Here is a 15608-nt window from a genome sequence, read left to right on the forward strand (position 1 = left end):
CAGCCAGAGCCCCAGACAGCCAGAGCCTAAGACACCCAGACAGCCAGAGCCCAAGACAGCCAGACAGCCAGAGCCCCAGACAGCCATAGTCCCAGACAGCCAGACAGCCAGAGCCCCAGACAGCCAGAGCCCAAGACAGGCAGACAGACAGAGCCGCAGACAGCCAGAGCCCCAGACAGCCAGACAGCCAGATAAGCAGACAGCCAGACAGCCAGAGCCCCAGACAGCCAGACAGCCAGAGCCCCACACAGCCAGACAGCCAGAGCGCAAGACAGCCAGACAGCCAGACCGCCAGAGCCCAAGACAGCCAGAGCCCCAGACAGCCAGAGCCTTAAAGCCCCAGACAGCCAGACCCCAAGACAGCCAGACCCCAGGAAAGCCAGAAAGACAGCCAGAGCCCAAGACAGCCAGACAGCTAGACAGCCAGAACCTAAGACAGCCAGACAGCCAGACAGCCAGAGCCCCAGACAGCCGTAGCCCAAGACAACCAGACAGCCACAGCTCAAGACAGCCAGACAGCCAGACCCTAAGACAGCCAGACAGCCAGAGCCCCAGAGCCGAAGACAGCCAGACAGCCAGACAGCCAGACCCTAAGACAGCCAGACAGCCAGAGCCCCAGAGCCGCAGACAGCCAGACAGCCAGAGTCCCAGACAGCCAGACACCCAGAGCCCCAGACAGCCATAGTCCCAGACAGCCAGACAGCCAGAGCCCCAGACAGCCAGAGCCCCAGACAGCCAGACAGCCAGATCCCCAGACAGCCAGACAGCCAGACAGCCAGAGCCTCAGACAGCCAGAGACGCAGACAACCAGACAGCCAGAGCCCAAGACAGCCAGACCCCAAGACAGCCAGACATCCAGACAGCCAGAGCCCAAAACAAGCAAAGCCCAAGACAGCCAGACAGAGAGAGCCCAAGACAGGCACACAGCCAGACAGCCAGAGCCCAAGACAGCCAGACAGCCAGAGCCCAAGACAGCCAGACAGCCAGACCGCCAGAGCCCAAGACAGCCAGAGCCACAGACAGCCAGAGCCTTAAAGCCCCAGACAGCCAGAGCCCCAGACAGCCATAGACCCAGACAACGATAGTCCCAGACAGCAATACAGCCAGAGCCCCAGACAGCCAGACAGACAGCCAGAGCCCAAGACAGCCAGACAGCTACACAGCCAGAACCCAAGACAGCAAGACAGCCAGATAGCCAGAGCCCCGGAGCCCAAGACAGCCAGACAGCCAGAGCCCAAGACAGACAGACATCCAGACATCCAGAGCCCAAGACAGGCCGAGCCCAAGACAGCCAGAGAGCCAGACAGCCAGTGCCCCAGACCGCAAGACAGCCAGAGCCCAAGACAGCCGGAGCCCAAGACAGCCAGACAGCCAGAGCCCCAGACAGACAGAAAGCCAGATAGCCATAGCCCAAGACAGCCAGACAGCGAGAGCACAAGACAGCCAGACAGCCAGAGAGCCAGAGCCAAAAACAGCCAGACAGCGAGAGCCCAAGACAGGCAGACCCCAGACAGCCAGAGCCCTAGAGAGCCAGACAGCCAGACAGCCAGAGCCCAAGACAGCCAGAGCCCTAGACAGCCAGACAGCCAGAGCCCAAGACAGCCAGAGCTCAAGACAGCCAGACAGCCAGAGCCCCAGACAGCCAGCCAGACAGACAGCCAGAGCCCCAGACAGCCAGACAGCCAGAGCCCAAGACAGCCAGACAGCCAGAGCCCAAGACATCCAGACAGCCAGACAGCCAGAGCCCCAGACAGCCAGACAGCCAGAGCCCCAGAGAGCCAGAGCCCCAGACAGCCAGACAGCCAGATAGCCAGAGCGCCAGCGCCCAAGACAGCCAGCCAGCCAGAGCCCAAGACAGGCAAAGCCCAAGACAGTTAGACAGAGAGAGCCCAAGACAGGTAGACAGCCAGATAGCCAGAGCCCAAGACAGCCAGACCGCCAGAGCGCAACACAGCCAGACAGCCAGACCGCCAGAACCCAAGACAGCCAGAGCCCCAGACAGCCAGAGCCTTAAAGCCCCAGACAGCCAGAGCCCCAGACAGCCAGAGCCCAGGACAGCCAGACAGCCAGAGCCCCAGACAGCCAGACAGCCAGACAGCCAGACATCCAGAGCCCAAGACAGCCAGAGCACAAGACAGCCAGACAGCCAGACAGCCAGAGCCCCAGACCGCAAGACAGCCAGACAGCCAGAGCCCCAGACAGCCAGAAAGCCAGATAGCCAGAGTCCCAGACAGCCAGACAGCCAGACAGCCAGAGCCTAAGACAGCCAGAGCCCAAGACAGCCAGAGCGCCAGAGCCCCAGACAGCCAGACAGCCAGAGCCCAAGACAAGCAGACCCCAGACAGCCAGACAGGCAGAGCCCAAGACAGCCAGACAGCCAGACATCCAAAGCCTAAGACAGCCAGACAGACAGAGCCCCAGAGAGCCAGACAGCCAGAGCCCCAGAGAGCCAGAGCCCCAGACAGCCAGACAGCCAGATAGCCAGAGCGCCAGCCCCCAAGACAGCCAGCCAGCCAGAGCCCAAGACAGTAAGACAGCCAGATAGCCAGACAGCCAGAGCCCAAGACAGGCAAAGCCCAAGACAGCCAGACAGAGAGAGCCCAAGACAGGCAGACAGCCAGACAGCCAGAGCCCAAGACAGCCAGACCGCCAGAGCCCAAGACAGCCAGAGCCCCAGACAGCCAGAGCCTTAAAGCCCCAGACAGCCAGAGCCCCAGACAGCCAGAGTCCAAGACAGCCAGACCCCAGGACAGCCAGACAGACAGCCAGAGCCCAAGACAGCCAGACAGCTAGACAGCCAGAACCCAAGACAGCCAGACAGCCAGATATCCAGAGCCCAGGACAACCAGACAGCCAGAGCCCAAGACAGCCAGACAGCCATACAGCCAGAGCCCCAGACAGCCATAGCCCAAGACAACCAGACAGCCACAGCCCAAGACAGCCAGACAGCCAGAGCCCCAGAGCCGAAGACAGCCAGACAGCCAGAGCCCCAGACAGCCAGACAGCCAGAGCCCCAGACCTCCATAGTCCCAGACAGACAGACAGCCAGAGCCCCAGACAGCCAGAGCCCCAGACAGCCAGAGCCCAAGACAGCCAGACAGCCAGACAGCCATAGTCCCAGACAGCCAGACAGCCAGAGCCCCAGACAGCCATAGTCCCAGACAGCCAGACAGCCAGAGCCCCAGACAGCCAGAGCCCCAGACAGCCAGACAGCCAGATAGCCAGAGCGCCAGCACCCAAGACAGCCAGCCAGCCAGAGCCCAAGACAGTAAGACAGCCAGATAGCCAGACAGCCAGAGCCCAAGACAGGCAAAGCCCAAGACAGCCAGACAGAGAGAGCCCAAGACAGGCAGACAGCCAGATAGCCAGAGCCCAAGACAGCCAGACCGCCAGAGCGCAACACAGCCAGACAGCCAGACCGCCAGAGCCCCAGACAGCCAGAGCCCCAGACAGCCAGAGCGCCAGACAGCCAGAAAGCCAGAGCCCCAGACAGCCAGATAGCCAGAGCCCAAGACAGCCAGACAGCCAGAGCCCAGGACAGCCAGACAGCCAGAACCCAGGACAGCCAGATACCCAGACCCCAAGACAGGCAGAGCCTAAAACAGCCAGAGCGCCAGACAGCCAGAGCGCTAGACAGCCAGACAGCAAGACAGCCAGAGCCCAGGACAGCCAGAGAGCCAGAGCCCAAGACAGACAGACATCCAGACATCCAGAGCCCAAGACAGGCCGAGCCCAAGACAGCCAGACAGCCAGTGCCCCAGACCGTAAGACAGCCAGAGCCCAAGACAGCCGGAGCCCAAGACAGCCAGACAGCCAGAGCCCCAGACAGACAGAAAGCCAGATAGCCATAGCCCACGACAGCCAGACAGCGAGAGCACAAGACAGCCAGACAGCCAGAGCGCCAGAGCCAAAAACAGCCAGACAGCGAGAGCCCAAGACAGGCAGACCCCAGACAGCCAGAGCCCTAGAGAGCCAGACAGCCAGACAGCCAGAGCCCAAGACAGCCAGAGCCCAAGACAGCCAGACAGCCAGACAGCTAAAGCCCAAGATAGCCAGACAGCCAGAGCTCAAGACATCCAGACAGCCAGAGCCCAAGACATCCAGACAGCCAGACAGCCAGAGCCCCAGACCGCCAGACAGCCAGAGCCCCAGAGAGCCAGAGCCCCAGACATCCAGACAGCCAGATAGCCAGAGCGCCAGCGCCCAAGACAGCCAGCCAGCCAGAGCCCAAGACAGTAAGACAGCCAGATAGCCAGACAGCCAGAGCCCAAGACAGGCAAAGCCCAAGACAGTTAGACAGAGAGAGCCCAAGACAGGTAGACAGCCAGATAGCCAGAGCCCAAGACAGCCAGACCGCCAGAGTGCAACACAGCCAGACAGCCAGACCGCCAGAACCCAAGACAGCCAGAGCCCCAGACAGCCAGAGCCTTAAAGCCCCAGACAGCCACAGCCCCAGACAGCCAGAGCCCAGGACAGCCAGACAGCCAGAGCCCCAGACAGCCAGACAGCCAGAGCCACAGACAGCCAGAGCCCCAGACAGCCAAACAGCCAGAGCCCCAGACAGCCAAACAGCCAGAGCCCAAGACAGCCAGACAGCCAGACCGCCAGAGCCCAAGACAGCCAGAGCCCCAGACAGCCAGAGCCTTAAAGCCCCAGACAGCCAGAGCCCCAGACAGCCAGAGACCCAGACAGGCAGACCCTTAAAGCCCCAGACAGCCAGAGCCCCAGACAGCCAGAGCCCCAGACAGCCAGAGCCAAGGACAGCCAGAGCCCGGGACAGCCAGACAGACAGCCAGAGCCAAAGACAGCCAGACAGCTAGACAGCCAGAACCTAATACAGCCAGACAGCCAGATAGCCAGAGCCCCGGAGCCCAAGACAGCCAGAGCGCCAGAGCCCAAGACAGCCAGACAGCCAGAGCGCCAGAGCCCAGGACAACCAGACAGCCAGAGCCCAAGACAGCCAGACAGCCAGAGCCCCAGACAGCCATAGCCCAAGACAACCAGACAGCCACAGCCCAAGACAGCCAGACAGCCAGACCCTAAGACAGCCAGACAGCCAGACATCCAAAGCCCAAGACAGCCAAACAGACAGAGCCCCAGACAGCCAGAGCCCCAGACAGCCAGACAGCCAGAGCCCCAGACAGCCAGAGCCTAAGACAGCCAGACAGCCAGAGCCCAAGACAGCCAGACAGCCAGAGCCCAAGACAGCCATAGTCCCAGACAGCCAGACAGCCAGAGCCCCAGACAGCCAGAGCCCAAGACAGGCAGACAGACAGAGCCGCAGACAGCCAGAGCCCCAGACAGCCAGACAGCCAGATAAGCAGACAGCCAGACAGCCAGAGCCCCAGACAGCCAGACAGCCAGAGCCCCACACAGCCAGACAGCCAGAGCGCAAGACAGCCAGACAGCCAGACCGCCAGAGCCCAAGACAGCCAGAGCCCCAGACAGCCAGAGCCTTAAAGCCCCAGACAGCCAGACCCCAAGACAGCCAGACCCCAGGAAAGCCAGAAAGACAGCCAGAGCCCAAGACAGCTAGACAGCTAGACAGCCAGAACCTAAGACAGCCAGACAGCCAGACAGCCAGAGCCCCAGACAGCCGTAGCCCAAGACAACCAGACAGCCACAGCTCAAGACAGCCAGACAGCCAGACCCTAAGACAGCCAGACAGCCAGAGCCCCAGAGCCGAAGACAGCCAGACAGCCAGACAGCCAGACCCTAAGACAGCCAGACAGCCAGAGCCCCAGAGCCGCAGACAGCCAGACAGCCAGAGTCCCAGACAGCCAGTCAGCCAGAGCCCCAGACAGCCATAGTCCCAGACAGCCAGACAGCCAGAGCCCCAGACAGCCAGAGCCCCAGACAGCCAGAGCCCCAGACAGCCAGACAGCCAGATCCCCAGACAGCCAGACAGCCAGACAGCCAGAGCCTCAGACAGCCAGAGACGCAGACAACCAGACAGCCAGAGCCCAAGACAGCCAGACCCCAAGACAGCCAGACATCCAGACAGCCAGAGCCCAAAACAAGCAAAGCCCAAGACAGCCAGACAGAGAGAGCCCAAGACAGGCACACAGCCAGACAGCCAGAGCCCAAGACAGCCAGACAGCCAGAGCCCAAGACAGCCAGACAGCCAGACCGCCAGAGCCCAAGACAGCCAGAGCCACAGACAGCCAGAGCCTTAAAGCCCCAGACAGCCAGAGCCCCAGACAGCCATAGACCCAGACAACGATAGTCCCAGACAGCAATACAGCCAGAGCCCCAGACAGCCAGACAGACAGCCAGAGCCCAAGACAGCCAGACAGCTACACAGCCAGAACCCAAGACAGCAAGACAGCCAGATAGCCAGAGCCCCGGAGCCCAAGACAGCCAGACAGCCAGAGCCCAAGACAGACAGACATCCAGACATCCAGAGCCCAAGACAGGCCGAGCCCAAGACAGCCAGAGAGCCAGACAGCCAGTGCCCCAGACCGCAAGACAGCCAGAGCCCAAGACAGCCGGAGCCCAAGACAGCCAGACAGCCAGAGCCCCAGACAGACAGAAAGCCAGATAGCCATAGCCCAAGACAGCCAGACAGCGAGAGCACAAGACAGCCAGACAGCCAGAGCACCAGAGCCAAAAACAGCCAGACAGCGAGAGCCCAAGACAGGCAGACCCCAGACAGCCAGAGCCCTAGACAGCCAGACAGCCAGACAGCCAGAGCCCAAGACAGCCAGAGCCCTAGACAGCCAGACAGCCAGAGCCCAAGACAGCCAGAGCTCAAGACATCCAGACAGCCAGAGCCCAAGACATCCAGACAGCCAGACAGCCAGAGCCCCAGACAGCCAGACAGCCAGAGCCCCAGAGAGCCAGAGCCCCAGACCGCCAGACAGCCAGATAGCCAGAGCGCCAGCGCCCAAGACAGCCAGCCAGCCAGAGCCCAAGACAGTAAGACAGCCAGATAGCCAGACAGCCAAAGCCCAAGACAGGCAAAGCCCAAGACAGTTAGACAGAGAGAGCCCAAGACAGGTAGACAGCCAGATAGCCAGAGCCCAAGACAGCCAGACCGCCAGAGCGCAACACAGCCAGACAGCCAGACCGCCAGAACCCAAGACAGCCAGAGCCCCAGACAGCCAGAGCCTTAAAGCCCCAGACAGCCAGAGCCCCAGACAGCCAGAGCCCAGGACAGCCAGACAGCCAGAGCCCCAGACAGCCAGACAGCCAGACAGCCAGACATCCAGAGCCCAAGACAGCCAGAGCACAAGACAGCCAGACAGCCAGACAGCCAGAGCCCCAGACCGCAAGACAGCCAGACAGCCAGAGCCCCAGACAGCCAGAAAGCCAGATAGCCAGAGTCCCAGACAGCCAGACAGCCAGACAGCCAGAGCCTAAGACAGCCAGAGCCCAAGACAGCCAGAGCGCCAGAGCCCCAGACAGCCAGACAGCCAGAGCCCAAGACAAGCAGACCCCAGACAGCCAGACAGGCAGAGCCCAAGACAGCCAGACAGCCAGACATCCAAAGCCTAAGACAGCCAGACAGACAGAGCCCCAGAGAGCCAGACAGCCAGAGCCCCAGAGAGCCAGAGCCCCAGACAGCCAGACAGCCAGATAGCCAGAGCGCCAGCCCCCAAGACAGCCAGCCAGCCAGAGCCCAAGACAGTAAGACAGCCAGATAGCCAGACAGCCAGAGCCCAAGACAGGCAAAGCCCAAGACAGCCAGACAGAGAGAGCCCAAGACAGGCAGACAGCCAGACAGCCAGAGCCCAAGACAGCCAGACCGCCAGAGCCCAAGACAGCCAGAGCCCCAGACAGTCAGAGCCTTAAAGCCCCAGACAGCCAGAGCCCCAGACAGCCAGAGTCCAAGACAGCCAGACCCCAGGACAGCCAGACAGACAGCCAGAGCCCAAGACAGCCAGACAGCTAGACAGCCAGAACCCAAGACAGCCAGACAGCCAGATATCCAGAGCCCAGGACAACCAGACAGCCAGAGCCCAAGACAGCCAGACAGCCAGACAGCCAGAGCCCCAGACAGCCATAGCCCAAGACAACCAGACAGCCACAGCCCAAGACAGCCAGACAGCCAGAGCCCCAGAGCCGAAGACAGCCAGACAGCCAGAGCCCCAGACAGCCAGACAGCCAGAGCCCCAGACCTCCATAGTCCCAGACAGACAGACAGCCAGAGCCCCAGACAGCCAGAGCCCCAGACAGCCAGACAGCCAGAGCCCAAGACAGCCAGACAGCCAGAGCCCCAGACAGCCATAGTCCCAGACAGCCAGACAGCCAGAGCCCCAGACAGCCATAGTCCCAGACAGCCAGACAGCCAGAGCCCCAGACAGCCAGAGCCCCAGACAGCCAGAGCCCAAGACAGGCAGACAGCCAGAGCCGCAGACAGCCAGAGCCCCAGACAGCCAGACAGCCAGAGCCCCAGACAGCCAGCCAGACAGCCAGCCAGAGCCCCAGACAGACAGAGACTTAGACAACCAGACAGCCAGAGCCCCAGACAGCCAGACAGCCAGAGCCCAAGACAGCCAGACAGCCAGACATCCAAAGCCCAAGACAGCCAGACAGCCAGAGCCCCAGACAGCCAGACAGCCAGATCCCCAGACAGCCAGACAGCCAGAGCCTCAGACCGTCAGAGACCCAGACAACCAGACAGGCAGAGCCCAAGACAGCCAGAGCCCAAGACAGCCAGACAGACAGCAAGAGGTCAAGACAGCCAGACAGCCAGACAGCCAGAGCCCAAAACAGGCAAAGCCCAAGACAGCCAGACAGCCAGACAGCTAAAGCCCAAGATAGCCAGACAGCCAGAGGCCAAGACAGCCAGAGCCCAAGACATCCAGACAGCCAGACAGCCAGAGCCCCAGACAGCCAGACAGCCAGAGCCCAAGACAGCCAGACATCCAAAGCCCAAGACAGCGAAGCAGACAGAGCCCCAGACAGCCAGACAGCCAGAGCCCCAGAGAGCCAGAGCCCCAGAGAGCCAGACAGCCAGATAGCCAGAGCGCCAGCGCCCAAGACAGCCAGCCAGCCAGAGCCCAAGACAGGCAAAGCCCAAGACAGCCAGACAGAGAGAGCCCAAGACAGGCAGACAGCCAGATACACAGAGCACAAGACAGCCAGCCAGCCAGAGCGCAACACAGCCAGACAGCCAGACCGCCAGAGCCCAAGACAGCCAGACAGCCAGAGCCCCAGACAGCCAGCCAGACAGCCAGACATGCAGAGCCCAAGACAGCCAGACAGCCAGAGTCCCAGACAGCCAGACAGCCAGATAGCCGGAGTCCCAGAAAGCCAGACAGCCAGACAGCCAGAGTCCCAGACAGCCAGAGCCCAAGACAGCCAGACAGCCAGACAGCCAGAGCCCAAGACAGCCAGACAGCCAGAGCCCAAGACAAGCAGACCCCAGACAGCCAGACAGCCAGAGCCCAAGACAGCCAGACAGCCAGACAGCCAGAGCCCTAGACAGCCAGACAGCCAGACAGCCAGAGCCACAGACAGCCAGACAGCCAGACAGCCAGACATCCAGAGCCCAAGACAGCCAGAGCCCAAGACAGCCAGACAGCCAGAGCGCCAGAGCCCCAGACAGCCAGACAGCCAGAGCCCAAGACAAGCAGACCCCAGACAGCCAGACAGGCAGAGCCCAAGACAGCCAGACAGCCAGACATCCAAAGCCTAAGACAGCCAGACAGGCAGAGCCCCAGACAGCCAGACAGCCAGATAGCCAGAGCGCCAGCCCCCAAGACAGCCAGCCAGCCAGAGCCCAAGACAGTAAGACAGCCAGATAGCCAGACAGCCAGAGCCCAAGACAGGCAAAGCCCAAGACAGCCAGACAGAGAGAGCCCAAGACAGGCAGACAGCCAGACAGCCAGAGCCCAAGACAGCCAGACCGCCAGAGCCCAAGACAGCCAGAGCCCCAGACAGCCAGAGCCTTCAAGCCCCAGACAGCCAGAGCCCCAGACAGCCAGAGTCCAAGACAGCCAGACCTTAGGACAGCCAGACAGACAGCCAGAGCCCAAGACAGCCAGACAGCTAGACAGCCAGAACCCAAGACAGCCAGACAGCTAGATATCCAGAGCCCAGGACAACCAGACAGCCAGAGCCCAAGACAGCCAGACAGCCAGACAGCCAGAGCCCCAGACAGCCATAGCCCAAGACAACCAGACAGCCACAGCCCAAGACACCCAGACAGCCAGAGCCCCAGAGCCGAAGACAGCCAGACAGCCAGAGCCCAGACAGCCAGACAGCCAGAGCCCCAGACCTCCATAGTCCCAGACAGACTGACAGCCAGAGCCCCAGACAGCCAGAGCCCCAGACAGCCAGACAGCCAGAGCCCAAGACAGCCAGACAGCCAGAGCCCCAGACAGCCATAGTCCCAGACAGCCAGACAGCCAGAGCCCCAGACAGCCAGAGCCCCAGACAGCCAGACAGCCAGAGCCCCAGACAGCCAGAGCCCCAGACAGCCAGAGCCCAAGACAGCCAGAGAGACAGAGCCGCAGACAGACAGAGCCCCAGACAGCCAGACAGCCAGAGCCCCAGACAGCCAGACAGCCAGAGCCCCAGACAGCCAGAGCCCAAGACAGGCAGACAGCCAGAGCCGCAGACAGCCAGAGCCCCAGACAGCCAGACAGCCAGAGCCCCAGACAGCCAGCCAGACAGACAGCCAGAGCCCCAGACAGACAGAGACCCAGACAACCAGACAGCCAGAGCCCCAGACAGCCAGACAGCCAGAGCCCAAGACAGCCAGACAGCCAGAGCCCAAGACAGCCAGACAGCCAGACATCCAAAGCCCAAGACAGCCAGACAGACAGAGCCCCAGACAGCCAGACAGCCAGAGCCCCAGACAGCCAGACAGCTAGAGCCCAGGACAGCCAGAGCCCCAGACAGCCAGAGCCCAACACAGCCAGACAGCCAGAGCCCCAGACAGCCAGAGCCCCAGAGCCCCAGACAGCCATAGTCCCAGACAGCCATAGTCCCAGACAGCCAGACAGCCAGAGCCCCAGACAGCCAAAGCCCAGGACAGCCAGAGAGACAGAGCCACGGACAGACAGAGCCCCAGACAACCAGACAGCCAGAGCCCCAGACAGCCAGACAGCCATAGTCCCAGACAGCCAGACAGCCAGAGCCCCAGACAGCCAGAGCCCCAGACAGCCAGACAGCCAGATCCCCAGACAGCCAGACAGCCAGAGCCTCAGACAGTCAGAGACCCAGACAACCAGACAGCCAGAGCCCAAGACAGCCAGAGCCCAAGACAGCCAGACAGACAGCAAGAGGTCAAGACAGCCAGACAGCCAGACAGCCAGAGCCCAAAACAGGCAAAGCCCAAGACAGCCAGACAGCCAGACAGCTAAAGCCCAAGATAGCCAGACAGCCAGAGGCCAAGACAGCCAGAGCCCAAGACATCCAGACAGCCAGACAGCCAGAGCCCCAGACAGCCAGACAGCCAGAGCCCAAGACAGCCAGACATCCAAAGCCCAAGACAGCGAAGCAGACAGAGCCCCAGACAGCCAGACAGCCAGAGCCCCAGAGAGCCAGAGCCCCAGACAGCCAGACAGCCAGATAGCCAGAGCGCCAGCGCCCAAGACAGCCAGCCAGCCAGAGCCCAAGACAGGCAAAGCCCAAGACAGCCAGACAGAGAGAGCCCAAGACAGGCAGACAGCCAGATACACAGAGCACAAGACAGCCAGACCGCCAGAGCGCAACACAGCCAGACAGCCAGACCGCCAGAGCGCAAGACAGCCAGAGCCCAAGACAGCCAGAGCCCAGGACAGCCAGACAGCCAGAGCCCCAGACAGCCAGACAGCCAGCCATCCAGAGCCCAAGACAGCCAGACAGCCAGAGTCCCAGACAGCCAGACAGCCAGATAGCCGGAGTCCCAGAAAGCCAGACAGCCAGACAGCCAGAGCCTAAGACAGCCAGAGCCCAAGACAGCCAGACAGCCAGACAGCCAGAGCCCAAGACAGCCAGACAGCCAGAGCCCAAGACAGCCAGACAGCCAGACAGCCAGAGCCCTAGACAGCCAGACAGCCAGACAGCCAGAGCCCCAGACAGCCAGACAGCCAGACAGCCAGACATCCAGAGCCCAAGACAGCCAGAGCACAAGACAGCCAGACAGCCAGACAGCCAGAGCCCCAGACCGCAAGACAGCCAGACAGCCAGAGCCCCAGACCGCAAGACAGCCAGATAGCCAGAGTCCCAGACAGCCAGACAGCCAGACAGCCAGAGCCTAAGACAGCCAGAGCCCAAGACAGCCAGACAGCCAGAGCGCCAGAGCCCCAGACAGCCAGACAGCCAGAGCCCAAGACAAGCAGACCCCAGACAGCCAGACAGGCAGAGCCCAAGACAGCCAGACAGCCAGACATCCAAAGCCTAAGACAGCCAGAGCCCCAGACAGCCAGAGCCTAAGACAGGCAGACAGCCAGAGCCGCAGACAGCCAGAGCCCCAGACAGCCAGACAGCCAGAGCCCCAGACAGCCAGCCAGACAGACAGCCAGAGCCCCAGACAGACAGAGACCCAGACAACCAGACAGCCAGAGCCCCAGACAGCCAGACAGCCAGAGCCCCAGACAGCCAGACAGCTAGAGCCCAGGACAGCCAGAGCCCCAGACAGCCAGAGCACAACACAGCCAGACAACCAGAGCCCCAGACAGCCAGAGCCCCAGAGCCCCAGACAGCCATAGTCCCAGACAGCCATAGTCCCAGACAGCCAGACAGCCAGAGCCCCAGACAGCCAAAGCCCAGGACAGCCAGAGAGACAGAGCCGCGGACAGACAGAGCCCCAGACAACCAGACAGCCAGAGCCCCAGACAGCCAGACAGCCATAGTCCCAGACAGCCAGACAGCCAGAGCCCCAGACAGCCAGAGCCCCAGACAGCCAGACAGCCAGACAGCCAGATCCCAAGACAGCCAGATCCCAAGACAGCCAGAGCCCAAGACAGCCAGAGCCCAAGACAGCCAGACAGCCAGAGCGCCAGAGCCCAAGACAGCCAGACAGCCAGAGCCCAAGACAAGCAGGCCCCAGACAGCCAGACAGCCAGAGCCCAAGACAGCGAGACAGCCAGAGCCCTAGACAGCCAGACAGCCAGACATCCAAAGCCCAAGACAGCCAGACAGACAGAGCCCCAGACAGCCAGACAGCCAGAGCCCAAGACAGCCAGACAGCCAGACATTCAAAGCCCAAGACAGCCAGACAGCCAGAGCCCCAGACAGCCAGACAGCCAGAGCCCCAGAGAGCTAGAGCCCCAGACAGCCAGACAGCCAGATAGCCAGCGCGCCACCACCCAAGACAGCCAGCCAGCCAGACCCCAAGACAGTAAGACAGCCAGATAGCCAGACAGCCAGAGCCCAAGACAGGCAAAGCCCAAGACAGCCAGACAGACAGAGCCCAAGACAGGCAGACAGCCAGACAGCCAGGGCCCAAGACAGCCAGACAGCCAGAGCCCCAGACACCCAGACAGCCAGAGCACCAGAGCCCAAGACAGCCAGACAGCCAGAGCCCAGGACAGGCAGACCACAGACAGCCAGACAGCCAGAGCCCAAGACAGCCAGACAGCCAGACAGCCAGAGCCCTAGACAGCCAGACAGCCAGACAGCCAGACAGCCAGAGCCCCAGACAGCCAGACAGCAGAGCGCAAGACAGCCAGACAGCCAGATAGCCAGAGCCCAAGACAGCCAGAGCCCCAGACAGCCAGAGCCTTAAAGCCCCAGACAGCCAGAGCCCCAGACAGCCATAGACCCAGACAGCGATAGTCAAAGACAGCAAGACAGCCAGAGCCCCAGACAGCCAGGCCCAAAGTCAGCCAGACCCCAGGACAGCCAGACTGACAGACAGAGCCCAAGACAGCCAGACAGCCAGATAACCAGAGCCCCGGAGCCCACGACAGCCAGAGCGCCAGAGCCCACGACAACCAGACAGCCAGACAGCCAGAGCCCCAGACAGCCATAGCCCAAGACAACCAGACAGACACAGCCCAAGACAGCCAGACAGCCAGACCCTAAGACAGCCAGACAGCCAGAGCCCCAGAGCAGCAGACAGCCAGACAGCCAGAGCCCCAGACAGCCAGACAGCCAGACAGCTAGACAGGCAGAGACTAAGACAGCCAGAGCGCCAGACAGCCAGAGCGCTAGACAGCCAGACAGCAAGACAGCCAGAGCCCAGGACAGCCAGACAGCCAGAGCCCAAGACATCCAGATAGGCAGACAGCCGGAGCCCCAGACAGCCAGAGCCCAAGACAGCCAGACAGCCAGTGCCCAAGACAGCCAGACAGCCAGACCGCCAGAGCCCAAGACAGCCAGAGAGCCAGAGAGCCAGAGAGCCAGAGCCCCAGACAGCCAGACAGCCAGATAGCCAGAGCGCCAGCGCCCAAGACAGCCAGCCAGCCAGAGCCCAAGACAGTAAGACAGCCAGATAGCCAGACAGCCAAAGCCCAAGACAGGCAAAGCCCAAGACAGTTAGACAGAGAGAGCCCAAGACAGGTAGACAGCCAGATAGCCAGAGCCCAAGACAGCCAGACCGCCAGAGTGCAACACAGCCAGACAGCCAGACCGCCAGAACCCAAGACAGCCAGAGCCCCAGACAGCCAGAGCCTTAAAGCCCCAGACAGCCACAGCCCCAGACAGCCAGAGCCCAGGACAGCCAGACAGCCAGAGCCCCAGACAGCCAGACAGCCAGAGCCACAGACAGCCAGAGCCCCAGACAGCCAAACAGCCAGAGCCCCAGACAGCCAAACAGCCAGAGCCCAAGACAGCCAGAGCCACAGACAGCCAGAGCCTTAAAGCCCCAGACAGCCAGAGCCCCAGACAGCCATAGACCCAGACAACGATAGTCCCAGACAGCAATACAGCCAGAGCCCCAGACAGCCAGACAGACAGCCAGAGCCCAAGACAGCCAGACAGCTACACAGCCAGAACCCAAGACAGCAAGGCAGCCAGATAGCCAGAGCCCCGGAGCCCAAGACAGCCAGACAGCCAGAGCCCAAGACAGACAGACATCCAGACATCCAGAGCACAAGACAGGCCGAGCCCAAGACAGCCAGAGAGCCAGACAGCCATTGCCCCAGACCGCAAGACAGCCGGAGCCCAAGACAGCCAGACAGCCAGAGCCCCAGACAGACAGAAAGCCAGATAGCCATAGCCCAAGACAGCCAGACAGCGAGAGCACAAGACAGCCAGACAGCCAGAGCGCCAGAGCCAAAAACAGCCAGACAGCGAGAGCCCAAGACAGGCAGACCCCAGACAGCCAGAGCCCTAGACAGCCAGACAGCCAGACAGCCAGAGCCCAAGACAGCCAGAGCCCTAGACAGCCAGACAGCCAGACAGCCAGAGCCCAAGACAGCCAGAGCTCAAGACATCCAGACAGCCAGAGCCCAAGACATCCAGACAGCCAGACAGCCAGAGCCCCAGACAGCCAGACAGCCAGAGCCCCAGAGAGCCAGAGCCCCAGACAGCCAGACAGCCAGATAGCCAGAGCGCCAGCGCCCAAGACAGCCAGCCAGCCAGAGCCCAAGACAGTAAGACAGCCAGATAGCCAGAGTCCCAGACAGCCAGACAGCCAGACAGCCAGAGCCTAAGACAGCCAGAGCCCAAGACAGCCAGACAGCCAGAGCGCCAGAGCCCCAGACAGCCAGACAGCCAGAGCCCAAGAC

This window comes from Chlamydotis macqueenii, chromosome W (genome assembly GCF_036417535.1).
Source record: "Chlamydotis macqueenii isolate bChlMac1 chromosome W, bChlMac1.mat, whole genome shotgun sequence".
NCBI lineage: Eukaryota > Metazoa > Chordata > Aves > Otidiformes > Otididae > Chlamydotis > Chlamydotis macqueenii.